This window comes from Arachis stenosperma, chromosome 6, assembly GCF_014773155.1.
Source record: "Arachis stenosperma cultivar V10309 chromosome 6, arast.V10309.gnm1.PFL2, whole genome shotgun sequence".
Lineage (NCBI taxonomy): Eukaryota > Viridiplantae > Streptophyta > Magnoliopsida > Fabales > Fabaceae > Arachis > Arachis stenosperma.
The window spans coordinates 45,542,570-45,563,608 of record NC_080382.1 but is presented as its reverse complement, the minus strand read 5'-3'; positions in this window follow the sequence as shown (position 1 = coordinate 45,563,608).

Below are 21,039 nucleotides of genomic sequence, written 5' to 3'. Positions count from 1 at the left end.
GCCGCCATCAGTTCTAGCTTATACCACGAAGATTCCAATTAAAGAATCCAAGAGATATCTACTTAATCTAAGATAGAACGGAGGTGGTTGTCAGGCACACGTTCATAGTTGAGAATATGATGAGTGTCACGGATCATCACATTCATCCAGGTTAAGAACAAGTGATATCTTAGAATGGAAGCAAGCATGATTGAATAAGAAACAGTAGTAATTGCATTAATCCATCAAGACACAGCAGAGCTCCTCACCCCCAACCATGGGGTTTAGAGACTCATGCCGTGGAATGTACACAAAGAAACGTGTAAAAATGTCATGAGGTACAGGAACAATGTCAAAAGGTCCTATTAATAGTAAACTAGTATCCTAAGGTTTACAGAAATGAGTAAATGACAGAAAAATCCACTTCCGGGCCCACTTGGTGTGTGCTTGGGCTGAGCAATGAAGCATTTTCGTGTAGAGACCTTTTCTGGAGTTAAACGCCAGCTTTCATGCCAGTTTGGGCGTTTAACTCCAAGTTTTATGCCAGTTCCGGCGTTTAACGCTGGAATTTCTGAGGCCGAATTGCTACGCCGGTTTGGGCCATCAAATCTTGGGCAAAGTATGGACTATCATATATTGCTGGAAAGCCCAGGATGTCTAATTTCCAACGCCGTTAAGAACGCGCCAATTGGGCTTCTGTAGCTCCAGAAAATCCACTTCGAGTGCAGGGAGGTCAGAATCCAACAGCATCTGCAGTCCTTTTTGGTCTCTGGATCAGATTTTTGCTCAGGACCCTCAATTTCAGCCAGAAAATACCTGAAATCACAGAAAAATACACAAACTCATAGTAAAGTCCAGAAAAGTGAATTTTAATAAAAACTAATAAAAATATACTAAAAACTAACTAAAAGATACTAAAAACATACTAAAAACAATGCCAAAAAGCGTATAAATTATCCGCTCATCACAACACCAAACTTAAATTGTTGCTTGTTCCCAAGCAACTGAAAATCAAAATAGGATAAAAAGAAGAGAATATACTATAGACTCCAAAATATCAAAGAAACATAGTTCCAATTAGATGAGCGGGACTTGTAGCTTTTTGCCTCCGAACAGTTTTGGCATCTCACTCTATCCTTTGAAGTTCAGAATGATTGGCATCTATAAGAACTCAGAACTCAGATAGTGTTATTGATTCTCCTAGTTAAGTATATTGATTCTTGAACATAGCTAGTGTGTGAGTCTTGGCTGTGGCCCAAAGCACTCTGTCTTCCAGTATTACCACCGGATACATACATGCCACAGACACATAATTGGGTGAACCTTTTTAGATTGTGACTTAGCTTTGCTAGAGTCCCCAATTAGAGGTGTCCAGGGTTCTTAAGCACACTCTTTTTGCCTTGGTTCACAACTTTATTTCTTTCTTTTTCTTTCTTTTTCTTCTCTTTTTTTTTTCGAAAATTTTTTTTTCACTGCTTTTTCTTGCTTCAAGAATCAATTTGATGATTTTTCAGATCCTCAACAATAGTTCTCTTTCTCCTCATTCTTTCAAGAGCCAACAATTTTAACATTCTTAAAACAACAAATTCAAAAGACATATGCACTGTTCAAGCATTCATTCAGAAAACAAAAAGTATTGTCACCACATCAAACTAATTCAACTAGTTTCAGAGATAAATTTTGAAATCCTGTACTTCTTGTTCTTTTGTGATTAAAGCATTTTTCATTTAAGAGAGGTGATGGATTCATAGGACATTCATAGCTTTTAAGGCATAAACTTTAAATTTTATTAATTATGAATTAAGAACAAGACTCAGGAAGTAAATATAAGATGAAACTAAAAATAGAAAAACAAAAAAAACGAAAAAATTAGGCTCCTAATGATAGAGGTGTTCACAGAGTTAGGACTCAACAACCTTGATTTTGAGAAGTGGATGCTCCCTCAGCTTGGGAGGAGAGCTTTTGGCGTTTCATCTCTTGGAGTTCACGCCCCTGCTTCTCTTGCTCCTTCCATTGTCTTCTTGGTGATTGGATGTTCAATGGGTATGAATTCATCTGCTTCCATCTTCACCCCAGCCTCTTTACAGAGCAAGGAGATCAAGCTTGGGTAAGCCAATTTGGTTACAGTGGAATTCCTATTTGCAATTGTGTAGATCTCACAGGCAATCATATGATGAACCTCCACTTCTTTTCCAAGCATAATGCAATGAATCATCACTGCTCTCTTGATGGTGACCTCAGAACGGTTGCTAGTGGGCAATATGGAACGCCCGATGAAGTCTAGCCAACCTCTTGCAATTGGCTTGAGGTCTCCCCTCTTGAGTTGGTTTGGGACACCCTTTGAATTGGTTATCCACTTAGTCCCAGGGAGGCATATGTCCTCTAGAACTTGATCCAACCCCTTATCTACTCTCACCATCCTCCTATTGAAGGAGTCAGGATCATCTTGCAGTTGAGGCAACTTGAAGATTTCTCTTATTTTGTCCAGATGAAAGTACATAACTTTCCCTCTGACCATAGTTCTGTAGGTATGGTAAGCGGTTCCAGTCATTCTCTGTTTATCTGTCAGCCACAGATTTGAGTAGAATTCCTGAACCATGTTCCTTCCAACCTTTGTCTCAGGATTGGTTAGAACTTCCCATCCTCTGTTTCGAATTTGCTCTTGGATCCCCGGATATTCATCTTCTTTCAGATCAAATTTAACTTCCGGGATCACTGACCTCAGACCCATTATTTTGTGATAATGGTCTTCATGTTCTTTAGTTAAGAACTTCTCTTGATTCCAAAGATTCTTTGGATTAGTCTCTTTCTTTCCTCTTAAATTAGTTTGTTTTCCCTTAGGAGCCATGATCTTGATGAATCTTGGCTTAGTGATCACGGAAAAGCACACCAAACTTAGAGGTTTGCTTGTCCTCAAGCAAAAGAAAAGAGAGAAGAGAGGGGGAGGAAGAGAAAATTCGAATGGTGTGGTGGAATGAGGGAGCCAAACGTGTATTTATAAGGTGGGGAGGGGAGTTTTCGAAAAAAAAGAGAGAAATTTGAAAGAAGATTTGAGAAGATTTGGAAAGAAATTGAGAGGAGGGTGAAATTTTTGAACAATGTTTGTAATTGATTTGAAATAAATTTGAAGAATGGTTTTGATTTTTGAAGATTTGAAAGTAAATGATGAATGATTGAAGTGTGATTTTGTAGGAAAGTATGGGTGAGAAAAGGAAAGTTTGAAAAAATTTGATTTGAAAACAAAATTGTGGTCCCCCCACCTTGCTGGCGTTAAACGCCCAGAATGGCACCCATTCTGGCGTTTAACACCCATTTGGTGCCCCTTTTGGGCGTTTAACGCCCAGCCAGGTGCCCTGGCTGGCGTTAAACGCCAGAAATCCTTTATCACTGGGCGTTTTTCTGAACGCCCAGGATGCTGCACACCTGGCATTAAACGCCCAGAGTGGTGCCCATTCTGGCGTTTAACGCCCAAAATGGCACCATTCCTGGCGTTAAACGCCCGGAATGGTACCCATTCTGGCGTTTAACGCCCAAAATGTCCCTTACTGGCGTTTTTTCGCCAGTAAGCTCATTTTCTCTGCTTTTTGAGTTGAATCTTTCTGTAACTCTGTGAATTCCTTCATTTTTGATACTTGCCTCTGTAAGAACTAATCATATAACTTCCTAATGATTGGGTTGCCTCCCAGCAAGCGCTTCTTTACTGTCTTTAGCTGGACCTTTACTGAGAATCACTCAAGTCTCAGTTTTGAGCATTCCTGCTCAAAATTGCTCTCAAGATAATGCTTGATTCTCTGTCCATTAACAATGAACTTTTTGTCAGAATCAATATCTTGAAGCTCAACATATCCATATGGTGAAACTCCTCTAATCACATACGGACCCCTCCATCGGGATTTGAGTTTTCCTGGAAACAATTTGAGCCTAGAGTTGAAGAGCAGAACTTTTTGTCCTTGCTCAAAGACTCTGGTTGACAATTTCTTGTCATGCCATTTCTTTGCCTTTTCCTTATAAATTTTTGCATTTTCAAAGGCATTGAGTCTGAACTCCTCTAGCTCATTTAGCTGAAGTAATCTCTTTTCTCCAGCTAACTGTGCATCCATGTTTAGGAATCTGGTTGCCCAGTAAGCTTTATGTTCCAGTTCCACAGGCAAATGACAGGCCTTCCCATACACCAATTGGTATGGAGAGGTTCCTATAGGAGTCTTAAATGCTGTTCTGTATGCCCACAGAGCATCATCCAAGCTTTTTGCCCAATCCTTTCTCCGGGCTATCACAGTCCGTTCTAGGATTCTTTTTAGCTCTCTGTTAGAGACTTCAGCTTGCCCATTTGTCTGTGGATGATACGGGGTTGCCATTTTATGGCTGATTCCATATCTAACCATAGCAGAGTATAACTGTTTGTTGCAGAAATGAGAGCCCCCATCACTGATTAGTACTCTGGGAACACCAAATCTGCTGAAGATGTGTTTCTGGAGAAATTTGAGCACGGTCTTGGTATCATTAGTGGGTGTAGCAATTGCTTCTACCCACTTAGATACATAGTCTACCGCCACCAGAATGTAAGTGTTTGAGTATGATGGTGGGAATGGCCCCATGAAGTCAATCCCCCATACATCAAATAATTCTATCTCTAATATCCCTTGTTGAGGCATGGCATATCCGTGAGGCAGGTTACCAGCTCTTTGGCAACTGTCACAGTTACGCACAAACTCTCGGGAATCTTTATAGAGAGTAGGCCAGTAGAAGCCACACTAGAGGACTTTAGTGGCCGTTCGCTCACTTCCAAAATGTCCTCCATACTGTGATCCATGGCAATGCCATAGGATCCTTTGTGCTTCTTCTCTGGGTACACATCTGCGGATCACTCCGTCAGCACATCTCTTAAAGAGATATGGTTCATCCCAGAGGTAGTACTTGGCATCTGAAATTAATTTCTTTCTTTGCACATTGCTGTACTCCTTGGGTATGAACCTCACAACTTTATAGTTTGCCATATCTGCAAACCATGGAGCTTCCTGAATGGCAAAGAGTTGCTCATCTGGGAAAGTCTCAGAGATCTCAGTAGAAGGGAGGGACGCCCTATCTACTGGTTCTATTCGGGACAGATGATCAGCTACTTGGTTCTCTGTCCCTTTTCTGTCTCTTATTTCTATATCAAACTCTTGCAGAAGCAACACCCATCTTATAAGCCTGGGTTTTGAATCCTGCTTTGTGAGTAAGTATTTAAGAGCAGCATGGTCAGTGTACACAATCACCTTTGATCCCACTAGGTAGGATCTAAACTTGTCAATGGCATAAACCACTGCAAGTAATTCTTTTTCTGTGGTTGTGTAATTCTTCTGTGCATCATTTAGAACACGGCTAGCATAGTAAATGACATGCAGAAGTTTGTTATGCCTCTGTCCCAACACTGCACCAATGGCATGGTCACTGGCATCACACATTAATTCAAATGGTAATGCCCAATCTGGTGCAGAGATGACTGGTGCTGTGACCAGTTTAGCTTTCAGGGTCTCAAATGCCTGCAGACACTGTGTGTCAAACACGAATGGTGTGTCAGCAGCTAGCAGATTACTCAGAGGTTTTGCAATTTTCGAAAAATCCTTTATGAACCTTCTGTAAAATCCTGCATGCCCCAGAAAGCTTCTGATTGCCTTAACATTGGCAGGTGGTGGTAATTTTTCAATTACCTCTACCTTTGCCTTATCTACCTCTATTCCCCTGCTTGAAATTTTATGCCCAAGGACAATTCCTTCAGTCACCATAAAGTGACATTTCTCCCAGTTTAAAACCAGGTTAGTCTCTTGGCACCTTTTCAGGACAAGTGATAGGTGGTTAAGACAGGAGCTGAATGAGTCTCCATATACTGAGAAGTCATCCATGAAGACTTCCAGAAATTTCTCTACCATATCTGAGAAGATAGAGAGCATGCACCTCTGAAAGGTTGCAGGTGCATTGCACAGACCAAAAGGCATCCTTCTATAGGCAAACACGCCAGAAGGGCAAGTAAATGCTGTCTTCTCTTGGTCCTGAGGATCTACTGCAATTTGGTTGTAGCCTGAATAGCCATCCAAAAAGCAGTAGTAATCATGACCAGCTAGTCTTTCTAGCATTTGGTCTATGAATGGTAAAGGAAAATGATCCTTTCTGGTGGCTGTATTGAGCCTTCTGTAGTCAATACACATGCGCCACCCTGTGACTGTTCTTGTAGGAACCAGTTCATTTTTTCATTATGAACCACTGTCATGCCTCCCTTTTTGGGAACAACTTGGACAGGGCTCACCCAGGGGCTATCAGAAATAGGATAAATAATCCCAGCCTCTAGTAATTTAGTGACCTCTTTCTGCACCACCTCCTTCATGGCTGGATTTAGCCTCCTCTGTGGTTGAACCACTGGTTTGGCATTATCCTCCAACAGGATCTTGTGCATGCATCTAGCTGGGCTAATGCCCTTAAGATCACTTATGGACCACCCAAGAGCTGTCTTGTGTGTCCTTAGCACTTGAATCAGTGCTTCCTCTTCCTGTGGATTTAAAGCAGAGCTTATAATCACTGGAAAAGTGTCACCCTCTCCCAGAAATGCGTACTTCAGGGATGGTGGTAGAGGTTTGAGTTCAGGTTTGGGAGGTTTATCCTCCTCCTGAGGAATTTTCGAAAATTCCTTTGCTTCCTCTAGTTCTTCTTGATCAGGTTGAGCATCTTTGAAGATGTTCTCAAGCTCTGATTCTAGGCTTTCAGCCATATTGATCTCTTCTACCAGAGAGTCAATAATGTCAGCGCCCATGCAGTCATCTGATGTGTCTGGATGCTGCATAGCTTTTACAGCATTCAACTTGAACTCATCCTCATTGACTCTGAGGGTTACTTCCCCTCTTTGTACATCAATGAGAGTTCGTCCAGTTGCTAGGAAAGGTCTTCCTAGAATGAGAGTTGCACTCTTGTGCTCCTCCATTTCCAGCACCACAAAGTCAGTTGGAAAAGCAAATGGCCCAACCTTGACAATCATGTCCTCTATTATGCCTGATGGGTGTTTAATGGAGCCATCAGCAAGTTGGAGGCATATTCTGGTTGGTTTGACTTCTCCAGCCAACCCAAGCTTTCTGATAGTGGATGCAGGTATTAGATTGATGCTTGCTCCAAGATCACATAGGGCTGTCTTGGTGCAAGCGCCCTCTAATGTGCATGGTATCATAAAGCTTCCAGGATCTTGAAGCTTTTCTGGTAAGCTTTTCAGAATGACTGCACTGCATTCTTCAGTGAGAAACACTTTTTCAGTTTCTCTTCAATCCTTCTTATGACTTAAGATCTCTTTCATGAACTTAGCATAAGAAGGTATTTGCTCAAGTGCCTCTGCAAACGGAATCTTTATTTCAAGAGTCCTTAGATAGTCTGCAAAGCGGGCAAATTGCTTATCCTGTTCCGCTTTGCGGAGTTTTTGAGGATAAGGCATCCTGGCTTGATATTCTTCAACCTTAGATGCTGCAGGTTTATTCCTTGCAGAAGTGGTTAAAGAAGCCTTTTTAGAGGGATTACTGTCAGCACTCTCATGTGTCTGATCTCCCCTTGGCGTATGAACGCCAGGAATGGGTGAAGTTTGGGCGTTAAACGCCAACTTCTCTCCCTTTTCTGGCGTTTGAACGCCAGAACTGGGCAAGGAATGGGCGTTTAACGCCAACTTTCCTTCCCTTTCTGGCGTTTGAACGCCAATAACATTCCTCTCTGGGCTCTGACTGTCCTCAGAGGGATTTTGAACAGTGGTTTGGTTATCTTCTGTCAATTGTTCCCTGTTTGGCTTTTTGCTCTTTTGAACAGAGGTATTCAGTGTCTTCCCACTCCTCAGTTGAACTGCTTGACATTCCTCTGTTATCTGTTTAGATATTTGCTGTTTTGCTTGATTCAACTGCAGTTCTATGCTCTTATTAGCAACCTTAGTATCATGGAGCATTTCTTTAAATTCTGCTAACTGTTCTGTCATCAGGAGCAATTGTTGATTAAGCTCATTCATCTGTTCCTGAGGATTAGGATCAGTGACTAATGTCATGACTTCCTCCTTTGGAACGAACTCATTGCTAGAATATAAGTATTGGTTTCTAGCAACCGTGTCTATAAGCTCTTGAGCTTCTTCAATTGTCTTCCTCATGTGTATAGATCCACCAGCTGAGTGGTCTAAAGACATCTGAGCTTTTTCTGTAAGCCCATAGTAGAAGATGTCTAACTGTACCCACTCTGAAAACATTTCAGAGGGGCATTTTCTAAGCATACCTCTATACCTCTCCCAGGCATTATAAAGGGATTCATTATCCTCTTGTTTAAAGCCTTGGATGTCCAGCCTTAGCTGTGTCATCCTCTTTGGAGGGTAAAAATGATTCAGGAATTTGTCTGATAACTGTTTCCATGTTGTTATGCTTGCTGTAGGTTGGTTGTTCAACCACCTTTTAGCTTGATCTTTTACAGCAAACGGAAACAGTAATAGTCTGTAGACATCCTGATCCACCTCTTTATCATGTACTGTGTCAGCAATCTGTAAGAACTGTGACAGAAACTCAGTAGGTTCTTCCTGTGGAAGACCGGAATACTGGCAATTTTGCTGCACTATGATAATGAGTTGAGGATTTAGCTCAAAGCTGCTTGCTTTGATGGGAGGTGTACAGATGCTACTCCCATATGCAGCTGTAATGGGGTTAGCATATGACCCCAGAGTCCTTTTGGACTGATTAACCCCACTTAAGTCCATAATGGACAAGAGGGAAATGATAATGATTGCAAATGGATAAATTTTGTTTTTTTTTTTGAATTAACCGAAAATAAAATAAAATAAAATAAAATAAAACAAAAGAAAACTAAAATAAAAATTCGAAAATTAAAAATAAAATAAGATCAAAGCAATTGAGAACTGAATCAATTAGTTAATTAAAAAGATTTTGAAAATAGCAATTTAAAAAGATATGATTGAAAAAATTTTATGAAAAAGATTTGATTTTTGAAAAGAGGAAAGAGAAAAACAACAAAAAGACACCAAACTTAAAATTTTTAGAAAATCAAACACTAATTTTCGAAAATTTTAAAAGAAAAACACAAAGAGGACACCAAACTTAGAATTTTTATGAATAAAAAAGGGACTAAAAATCGAAAATTAAAATAAAAGCAAAAGCATGCACTTGACACCAAACTTAAAATATGAAACTAGACTCAACTAAAAGACTCTAAACCAACAAAATAAAACAGTCCTAATCTAAGCAACAAGATAAGCCGTCAGTTGTCCAAACTCGAACAATCCCCGGCAACGGCGCCAAAAACTTGGTGCACGAAATTGCAATCACACTTTTGCAATCCCGCACAACTAACCAGCAAGTGCACTGGGTCGTCCAAGTAATACCTTGCGTGAGCAAGGGTCGATCCCACGGAGATTGTCGGCTTGAAGCAAGCTATGGTTATCTTGTAAATCTTAGTCAGGATATCAGAAATTATCAGGATTGATTGTAAAAAGTAAAAGAACATGAAATGGTTACTTGTATTGCAGTAATGGAGAATAGGTTGAGGTTTGGAGATGCTCCATCATCTGAATCTCTGCTTTCCTACTGTCTTCTTCTTCAAACACGCAAGGCTCCTTCCATGGCAAGCTGTATGTAGGGTTTCACCGTTGTCAGTGGCTACCTCCCATCCTCTCAGTGGAAATGTTCAACGCACCCTGTCACGGCACGGCTATCCATCTGTCGGTTCTCAATCAGGCCGAAATAGAATCCAGTGATTCTTTTGCGTCTGTCACTAACGCCCCGCCTTCAGGAGTTTGAAGCACGTCACAGTCATTCAATCATTGAATCCTACTCAGAATACCACAGACAAGGTTTAGACCTTCCGGATTCTCTCGAATGCCGCCATCAGTTCTAGCTTATACCACGAAGATTCCGATTAAAGAATCCAAGAGATATCTACTTAATCTAAGATAGAACGGAGGTGGTTGTCAGGCACACGTTCATAGTTGAGAATATGATGAGTGTCACGGATCATCACATTCATCCGGGTTAAGAACAAGTGATATCTTAGAATGGAAGCAAGCATGATTGAATAAGAAACAGTAGTAATTGCATTAATCCATCAAGACACAGCAGAGCTCCTCACCCCCAACCATGGGGTTTAGAGACTCATGCCGTGGAATGTACACAAAGAAACGTGTAAAAATGTCATGAGGTACAGGAACAATGTCAAAAGGTCCTATTAATAGTAAACTAGTATCCTAAGGTTTACAGAAATGAGTAAATGACAGAAAAATCCACTTCCGGGCCCACTTGGTGTGTGCTTGGGCTGAGCAATGAAGCATTTTCGTGTAGAGACCTTTTCTGGAGTTAAACGCCAGCTTTCATGCCAGTTTGGGCGTTTAACTCCAAGTTTTATGCCAGTTCCGGCGTTTAACGCTGGAATTTCTAAGGCCGAATTGCTACGCCGGTTTGGGCCATCAAATCTTGGGCAAAGTATGGACTATCATATATTGCTGGAAAGCCCAGGATGTCTACTTTCCAACGCCGTTGAGAGCCCGCCAATTGGGCTTCTGTAGCTCCAGAAAATCCACTTCGAGTGCAGGGAGGTCAGAATCCAACAGCATCTGCAGTCCTTTTTGGTCTCTGGATCAAATTTTTGCTCAGGACCCTCAATTTCAGCCAGAAAATACCTGAAATCACAGAAAAACACACAAACTCATAGTAAAGTCCAGAAAAGTGAATTTTAACTAAAAACTAATAAAAATATACTAAAAACTAACTAAAAGATACTAAAAACATACTAAAAACAATGCCAAAAAGCGTATAAATTATCCGCTCATCAAAGCCTCCTAAACCCGAGCTCAAACTACTACCACCATCCCTGAAATATGCATTTCTGGGAGAATATGACACTTTTCCAGTGATCATAAGCTCTACTTTAGATCCACAGGAAGAGGAAGCACTAATTCAGGTGCTAAGGACACACAAGACAGCTCTTGGGTGGTCCATAAGTGATCTTAAGGGCATTAGCCCAGCTAGATACATGCACAAAATTCTATTGGAGGATGATGCCAAGCCAGTGGTTCAACCACAACGGCAGCTGAATCCAGCCATAAAGGAGGTGGTGCAGAAAGCGGTCACTAAATTACTAGAGGCTGGGATCATTTATCCTATTTCTAATAGCCCCTAGGTGAGCCCTGTCCAAGTTGTCCCCAAGAAGGGAGGAATGACAGTGGTTCATAATAAAAAGAATGAACTAGTTTCTACAAGAACAGTCACAGGGTGGCGCATGTGTATTGACTACAGAAGGCTCAATACAGCCATCAGAAAGGCTCATTTTCCTTTACCATTCATAGACCAGATGCTAGAAAGATTAGCAGGTCATGACTATTACTGCTTTTTTGGATGGCTATTCAGGTTATAACCAAATTGCAGTAGATCCTCAGGATCAAGAAAAAATAGCATTCACATGTCCATCTGGAGTATTTGCCTATAGAAGGATGCCATTTGGTCTGTGCAATGCACCTGCAACCTTTCAGAGATGCATGCTCTCTATTTTCTCTGATATGGTGAAAAAATTCCTGGAAGTCTTCATGGATGACTTCTCAGTATTTGGAGACTCATTCAGCTCTTGTCTTGATCATCTAGGACTTGTTCTGAAAAGATGCCAAGAGACTAACCTGGTTTTAAATTGGGAAAAATGTCACTTTATGGTGAATGAAGGAATTGTCCTCGGGCATAAAATTTCGAATAAGGGAATAGAGGTGGATCAAGCTAAGGTAGAGGTAATTGAAAAATTACCACCACCTGCCAATGTTAAGGCAATCAGAAGCTTTTTGGGACATGCAGGATTCTATAGGAGGTTTATAAAGGATTTTTCAAAAATTGCAAAACCTCTAAGCAATCTGCTAGCTGCTGATACACCCTTTGCCTTTGACACAGAGTGTCTGCAGGCATTTGAGACTCTGAAAGCTAAGCTGGTCACAGCACCAGTTATTTCTGCACCAGACTGGACATTACCATTTGAACTAATGTGTGACGCTAGTGACCATGCTATTGGTGCAGTATTAGGACAACAACATAACAAGCTTCTGCACGTCATTTACTATGCCAGCTGTGTTCTGAATGATGCACAGAAGAATTACACAACCACAGAAAAAAAAATGCTTGTAGTGGTTTATACCATTGACAAGTTTAGATCCTATTTAGTAGGATCAAAAGTAATTGTGTATACTGACCATGCTGCTCTTAAAATATCTACTCACAAAGCAGGATTCAAAACCCAGGCTCATAAGATGGGTGTTGCTTCTGCAAGAATTTGATATAGAAATAAGAGACAGAAAAGGGACAGAGAACTAAGTAGTAGATCACCTGTCCTGAATAGAACCAGTAGAAGGGGCGTCCCACCTCTCTACTGAGATCTCTGAAACCTTTTCGGATGAGCAACTCTTTGCCATTTAGGAAGTACCATGGTTTGCAGACATTGCAAACTATAAAGCGGTAAGATTCATACCCAAAGAGTACAGCAGGCAGCAAACAAAAAAATTATTCACTGATGCAAAGTACTACTTGTGGGATGAACCATATCTCTTTAAGAGATATGTAGATGGAATGATCCATAGGTGTGTGCCCAGAGAAGAGGCACAGAAGATCCTATGGCATTGCCATAGATCACAATATGGAGGACATTTCGGAAGTGAGCGGACAGCCACAAGAGTCCTCCAATTTAGTTTCTACTTGCCTACTCTCTATAGAGACTCCTGAGAGTTTGTACGTAGCTGTGACAGTTGCCAAAGAGCTGGCAATCTGCCTCACGGTTATGCAATGCCTTAGCAATGGATCTTAGAGATTGAGTTGTTTGATGTGTGGGGTATTGACTTCATGGGGCCTTTCCCACCATCATACTCAAACACTTACATTTTGGTGGCCGTAGATTATGTATCTAAATGGGTAGAGGCAATTGCCACACCCACTAATGATACTAAGACAGTGCTGAAGTTCCTCCAGAAGCACATCTTCAGTAGATTTGGTGTCCCTAGAATATTAATCAGTGATGCAGGAACTCATTTCTGCAACAAACAGCTTGACTCTGCTCTGATCTAATATGGAATTAACCACAAAGTGGCAACTCCATATCATCCACAAACAAATGGACAGGCTGAAGTCTCAAATAGATAACTAAAACAAATTCTGGAATGGACAGTAAGTACCCGTAGAAAGGACTGGGCAAGGAGTTTGGATGATGCTCTATGGGCGTACAAAACTGCATTCAAAACTCCTATAGGGACCTCTCCATATCAGCTTGTGTATGGAAAAGCCTGTCACCTGCCAATGGAATTGGAACATAAGGCCTACTGGGCAACCAGATTCCTAAACCTTGATGCCAAGTTAGCTGGAGAGAAAAGATTGCTCCAGTTGAATGAGCTAGAGGAATTCAGACTCAATGCTTTCAAAAATACAAAAATTTACAAGGAGAAAGCAAAAAGGTGGCATGACAAGAAACTGTCATCCAGAGTCTTTGAGCCAAGACAGAAGGTTCTGCTGTTTAACTCTAGGCTCAGATTGTTCCCTGGGAAACTAAAATCCCGATGGAATGGACCATATGTGATCACAAGTGTGTCACCATATGGATATGAAGAGCTTTAGGATGTTAACTCTGACAAAAAGTTCATTGTCAATGGACAGAGAGCCAAACATTATCTTGAAAGCAATATTGAGCAAGAATACTCAAAATTAAGGCTAGACTAAAGCTCAGTAAAAGTCTAGCTAAAGACAATAAAGAAGCGCTTGCTGGGAGGCAACCCAGTCATTAGCAAAGCTTCTTGTTAATTAAATAATAATTATAGGAGTTTGATATAAATTATCTTTAAGGTTGATTGTCCAAGTGAAGAAGTTCACAGAGTTACAGAAGGATTTAGAGCACAAAGCAGAGAAAAAGAGCTCACTGGCTCGAAAATGCCAGTAGGAGGTATTTTGGGCGTTAAACGCCAGAATGGGTACCATTCTGGGCATTTAACGCCAGAATTGCAGCATCCTAGGCATTCAGAAAAATGCCCAGTGATAAAGGATTTCTGGCGTTTAACGTAAACGCCCAAAATGGCCAACAATTGGGCGTTAAACGCCAGAAAGGATAGGTGGAGGAGATTTTGTTTTCACTTCAATTTTTTTTTCAAATTTTCATGTTTTAATTCATAATTTTCTGCATAAACATGTTACAAATTTTCATCTCTCAAATTCAATTTTCAAAAATTTGATAATCTTCTAGATTCCTTTTAATTTTCTTTTAAATCTCTTTAACATCTTTTTCAAAAACTCAATTATCTTTTCAATTTCTTTCAAAATCTTTTCCAACTCATCATATCATCTTTTAATTCTTAGATGCATCAACAATAATTCAGATTTAACTTCTTTATATCTTTTCCATATCTTTTGAATTTTAAAATCTCATATTTTTCATATCATGAATCATATTTTCCAAATCATATCTTTCTATCATATCTTTTTCAAAAATTTCGAAACCCACCCCTTTCCCTTTAAATACACGTTCGGCCATCCCCATCAATCGACCATTCGAATTTGTCTCCCCCCTCTATTCCTCTCATTTCCTTTTTTTGCTTGAGGACAAGAAAACCTCTAAGTTTGGTGTGTTTTTCCGTGATCACTGAGCAAAAACTCACTAAGATCCTGGCCCCTAAAGGAAAAAAAAACCACTCTAAGAGGCAAGAAAGATAATAATCCAAAACCACTTTGGAATCAAGAGAGGTTCTTAACCAAAGAACATGCAGACCGTTACCACAAAATAATGGGTTTGAGGTCAGTGATCCTGGAAGTTATGTTCAATCTGAAAGAAGACGAATATCCAGAGATCCAAGAACAGATTCAAAATAGAGGATGGGAAATCCTAGCTAATCCTGAGACAAAGGTGGGAAGAAACCTGGTCCAGGAATTCTACTCAAATTTATGGTTAATAGATAAGCAGAGAATGACGGGAACTGCCTTCCATACCTTTCAAACTATAGTCAGAGGGAAGATTATTTACTTCCACCATGACAAAATAAGAGAGGTCTTCAGGCTGCCTCAACTACAAGATGATCCAGAATCCTTTAATAGGAGAATGGTGAGAGTAGATAAACGTTTGGACCAAGTTCTAGAGGACATATACCTCCCTGGAACTAAGTGGATAACTGATGTGCATAAAGTTGATATGCTACGATTTAGGAAATTGCACGAGCGGCAAAATTCCTTCCGGCAAGTGCACCGGTTATCGTCAAGTAAAAACTCACAATAGAGTGAGGTCGAATCCCACAAGGATTGGTTGAATGAGCAATTCGAATTAGAAGTTTGTTTAGTTGAGCGGAATCAATTTTTGGATGTGAATTTGCATAAAATAAATGTGGCAGGAAACGTAAATTGCAAGGAATTGAAATTGCATAAACTTAAATTGCGAGAATTAAGGTGCGAGAAAGTAAATTGCTGAAAGTAAAGGGAATTGGGGAGATTGCATGAATTGAAATTTGCAGAATGTAAATAGAAAGTGTAGATCAGAAAGAGGGGTTCATTGGGGTCAGGAGATATTGAAATCTCCGAATCAAAATATTTTCATCTCTTCCTCAACCAATGCATTCATTGAATCTTGCTTGGCAATCTTATATGATTGGATCCCAATTCCTTGGCTCACCAATTCTCTCTAAAAACAAACAAATTCCCAATCCCTTGGTTTAAATGTTCATAAGAAGAGATGATGCTCGATCACTGATTATACCACACAGTTTCATGAACCACAATTTGGTAGGATTACATGTCACAATATCCATCCAAACCCCAATCCAATTCACTGTGAGAAAGCTTCTCTAGCATGAATCCATCATTCCTTTCCCAAGGTTCCGAAGGATTCCAATTATGGGTAGTTTCTTTCCCAAGACAACTACCCAATGGAATTAGATCGAGAAGCTTTCTAACAAAATTCAAGAGAAAAGATTGAAGAAGAAGATAAAAACTATTATTGATTCATTGAATTACAATAGAGCTCCCTAACCCAATGAAAGGGGTTTAGTGAGTCATAGCTCTGAATTCAATTACAAAATATAGCAAAATGATCAAAAGTTCTAAAGTGTCCAAAAGTCCCTTACTAACTTCAATTCTATCCTATTTATACACTTTCTAAATTGAGCTTCTGTTGAGTTTCTTGGGCTTTGAGGCTTTTTCTTGAATTCCTTTTGCCTTGGGTTTATGATCCATAATCCTGATGAGGCTGTGATCCAATTCTGTAACATTCATTGAGCAATTTTAGTGATAAACAAGTAATGACACAAGACTCAACAAATTGAAGTTCCAGACTCATCAATTCTTCCGGCCCAATCCCATAAACCATGATATTCAATTGGGTTTCATACCATAATACGTTTAAGTTGAACTTTGTGCTCAAAAGCTAACTTAAACTTCAATATATTTGGCCCAGAAACCCTTTCAAAAAGTGGCGTTTAAGTTGAAGTTTAAGTTTCAGTTTAAGGTTAAACTGAAACTTAAACGTGGAAATGGAAGAAAGCAACTATGGGTTGTGGTATGGTCGAACACGTTTAAGCTTTAGTTTAAGGTTAAACTAAAGCTTAAACGTGGAATTGAAGAAAGCAACCCTGGAGGCAATTTGAGTCGAACACGTTTAACCTCCAGTTTGAGGTTAAACTGGAGGTTAAACGTGGAAAATGAGAAAGCAACCCTGGAGGCAATTTGTGGTCGAACACGTTTAACCTCCAGTTTAAGGTTAAACTGGAGGTTAAACGTGGGAATGAAGAAACTAGCCCAGGAGTGTGAATGGGTCGAACACGTTTAACCTCCAGTTTAAGGTTAAACTGGAGGTTAAACGTGGGAATGAAGAAGATAGCCCAGGAGTGTGAATGTCGAACACGTTTAAGCTCCAGTTTGAGGTCAAACTGGAGCTTAAACGTGGAAATGGCTTCCTGGTGCATAATGTGGTTCGAACACGTTTAACCTCCAGTTTGAGGTCAAACTGGAGGTTAAACGTGGAAATACTCCCTTGGTGCCATTCTCATTCTGGCATTTAACCTTCAGTTTAAGGTTAAACTGGAGGTTAAACGCCAGTTTCCTCTTTTCTCAGCTTTCATGATTCTGGCGTTTAACCTTCAATTTAACCTTAAACTGAAGGTTAAACGCCACTTTCAGCTTTGATGCATTTCTTATTCTGGCGTTTAACTTCCAGTTTAAGATTAAACTGGAGGTTAAACGCCAGTTATAGCATTATGTGGCTTGGCACATGTGATCTTCAAGCTTCCTTTATTGATTTTGTTGCTTCTTTGCCTAGCCTCTTCTTCCCTGAAATCATCCAAACCATTGCATCAAAGTCTTGCAAAATTTCATGAGAAATTATCCATTCATAGCACTCAAGTAATATAACCAAAAACTCATGGAATTTGCATCAAAATTACACATGTTTGGATGATTCATTACTTTGTTGTTCATTTAACCATTCTTGGTTACTTTAAGCTCAAGAAAATGCATAAAACAACTAAAACTAACAGAAAAATGCTAGTGAAACTAGCCTAAGATGCCTTGGCATCACAACACCAAACTTAATACTTGCTTGTCCCTAAGCAAGTCCTGAGATATTTGAGAAGAAAGTATGAAACAGAAAGCAATTACATTGGCTATATTAGCAAGCATTTGAAGTTCATCAGAAGGGTTTTATGCAGAAAGTTGCAGCATCACTTTTTCATTCTTATCAGGGAGTATTATCATTTTTTCATTGCATCCATCAAACACTGCTATGGTCTCTTGTTATTCTTATGTCCTTGGCACTTTTTCTTTCTTTGTTTTTCTTTTTCTTAGAGCTCCTTTGCTCCTTGTTTGCTCAGTGTCATGTGTTGCACAAGCCTTTGGCATTTTCTTTTTCTTATCAGTGCAGTACACATATCCACTACAGGCATTTTAGTTCACATTTCTTTTTGAGACATTGGTGCCCAGCACCTCTTTGTGTAACTAAATGTTTTGTAGCTAGGTTGCTCTTGATAATGGACTTTTGGTTGATAATCCCGGGTTAGTTAACCCAAGTTACCAAGTGTTGACACACTCCTCAGAACCTATTCATCCAAGCATATCCTTAATACATAAACACCACAGGCATTTGTCTCAGAAGTTCAAACCATTGGTGCCTAGCTTTATTTTCTTAATTCTTTTGCTTTTTGGTTGCCCTTTTTCAGTGGCTTTTCTTCTTCTTTTTCTTTCTTTTTCATGGCCAAAGACATTTATTCATCAAGGTCCATAGACAGTATTCAACTTCTACACAAAAAATGATAATTCTACACTCAATTTCCAGTGAGCTAACTAAACAATCAAGCATGCATACCACCACTTAATTCTACTTGATTTGTCACTAATTGAGCCAAGTTACTTTTGTTCAAACTTTTCTTTTAATTTTTGGAAATAGAACAAGCATGGCAAGCATTTGTTTAAGAAGGTGGAGTTATATCCAAACATCTAGGCATTCACTTTATTCAAAGCAATAAACAGACAAACGTACTAAAAACTTCACATTAAAACTTAAATGACTTATAATGAAAGAAAGCTCATAAAGACAATTCACACTATCATTTGATTATTAAGGAACGAGACCACCTCTTATTTATTGCTTGGCTCTTCTTGATTTTTGGGATCCTGCTTCTTCTTGCTTCTTACCTCTTTTTGACCACTTGTACTTCCTTTGTCTTTTCTTATGAGCTTTTTCCAGAATCCAGCCTTTTTCATTGTTTCTTCCACTCCTTTTTCTAAGACCATTGCCTTGTTTATTTCTCCTTCTTTTCTCCCTTTGAAATACTCATCAAAAGCTGGGAATGCTGGGTCCATCTTGTGTAGATGTTCCCCTATGTAGTTAAGCTTGATTTGAGAACTGATGTTGTAATCAGCTTGAACTGAGTATCTTGCATTCTGCAAAGTGGTGGCTTCCTTGATTGCAAAGATACTGGCATCTTGGTGTTGGCATATGTGGCTGAGGGATTCCTGTAATTGTAAATTCTGTTCCCTTTGCAGATCTAGGAATCTTGATTCAAAGTTCCTTTGCATATCCATCATTTTTAGGTGGAAGTCCTCTTGTCTCTCCTGAGATCTCATGTATTGTTGAGACATTCCATCTATGATTTCCTGCATTCTGCTTATATCCATGGGGTCTCTGGGAACTTGTTGCCTTCTTTCTGGAATTCCTTGCTCTTCTTGCTCTTCTTCTCCTTCTTCTCCTTCTTCTCCTTCTTGCTCTGCTTCTTGCTCTGCTTCTGCTTGTTGCCCTTCTTCATTTCTTCCTTTTGTATGTCTTGGAGCAACTGGGCCAAGAGTCATTCTGTACGCAGTGATGGCCATTCCAGGATATAGCCAATTAGGTCTTTCATCTTCAAGTGGTACTTGGGCATCAACGCATAGTCTAATGATGGTGCTAGGGAAGTGGAGCCAGGAGTCATGGTCACTTTTCTCACTAAACTCTTGTATCTGTTCGGTAATGAGTTTATGAACCTTGATCTCCCCTCCCACCATAATGCAATGTAGCAAGATGGCTCTTTTAGGAACTATTTCTGAAGTGTTTGCAGTGGGCATAATGGATCTCCTAACTATTGCATACCACCCTTTAGCTTCAGGTGTTAAATCTCCCCTTCTCAAGACTCTTGGAGCCCCTTTTGTTTTTCTCACCCATTCAGCTCTGATGGCACAAAGGTCTTCAGCAATAGTCGAATAGTCAGGTTCTCCCATCATCCTTTCCTCATAACTTGCTTGGCTGAAACGTATGTTTTTCAGGCCAAGAGTTTTCATGATTGCTTTGGGGCTGAAGTCAACTTCCACCCCTCTCACATAGCTTTTGTATGTGGGTTCCTCGGTTGTATCCTCCCTCACTGCATTTGCATAAAACTCCTTCACCAGGTTGATGTTGATTTTAGTGATTGGCTTAGTCAAGAGCTCCCACTTCCTCTTTTTGATCTTCTCCCAAATACCTGGAAACTCATCCTTTTCAAGGTCAAAGGGAACCTCAGCTAGCACCCTTTTAGGTCTCATCCATTCGGCTTGAATCTCATGGAAAACGGATTTGTATTTCCATGCATTAAATTCCCTTTCCTCCTCCATTGGCTCCTTATCCTTTCTTCTTTTGTGGCTAGATGAGGCTGCCATTGGTTCCTTGGTTTTGGCAAGTGACAAGCTAAGTTGACAAAGTGAAGTAAGAAAGTGTTGTTAGAAGTGTGGTGAGGTTGTTTTCGGCAAGAGGTAGTTGTGCTATGATGAAAGAAAATGTGCAAGAAGGAGATTTGGTGGTGTGGAGCTCGTTCCCCAATTGGTTCTTTATAAAGCACGCAAGTGAAAAATGGACGGCTAGGGTGAGTTGTGAAGGATAGCTTGATGGTAAATATATGAATTAGGGAAAGGGACGAATTGCTTTTCACTTTCTTGGAAGTATTCTGGGTGCATTAGGTTGTACATGTAGCTATCTTTTCATGTAGAACTTCCTTTTTGACCAAGAACCGTGCCTCCCCCCTTGTCTTTTTCCTTCATTCTTATCCTTCCTTTTGTACCTGCACAAACAAACAAATTTGCTATTATTTTTCGGTCCATGTGAATAATGAATAGTACTTGCACATGTTTTTCATTCTTTTTGAATTTTAAATCAATGATTGTCTTCATGAGCTTATAGCCGTGACTTTTGTATGTATGCACACTTATTAATGGACACCAAACTTAGTGTTTGGTAATGTCTTCTGATGATATGAAATCCATGTTGGTTATCCTTAATGAATGTGCATAAATCTTAATAAATCATAGTCACTTTGGCTCTTTGATCCTAAACAATTTTACCACCTAAAGTGATTGAAATCAAGTATTAAAACATGCAAATGGTATACTTGTCATGAATTTCTAAATCCAGAGGAACTTCTTGCTTTTCATTAACCGTGTTCCAAGAGGAACACCAAACTTAATGTTTGGTTGTGCACCTTGAATGAAAGATTGAATACAATTTGAATAAGATTTGGGGTGCCTTCAGGCACACCAAACTTAGAGACCAATTGTATTTTACATGCAATGTTTAGTGCACCTTATC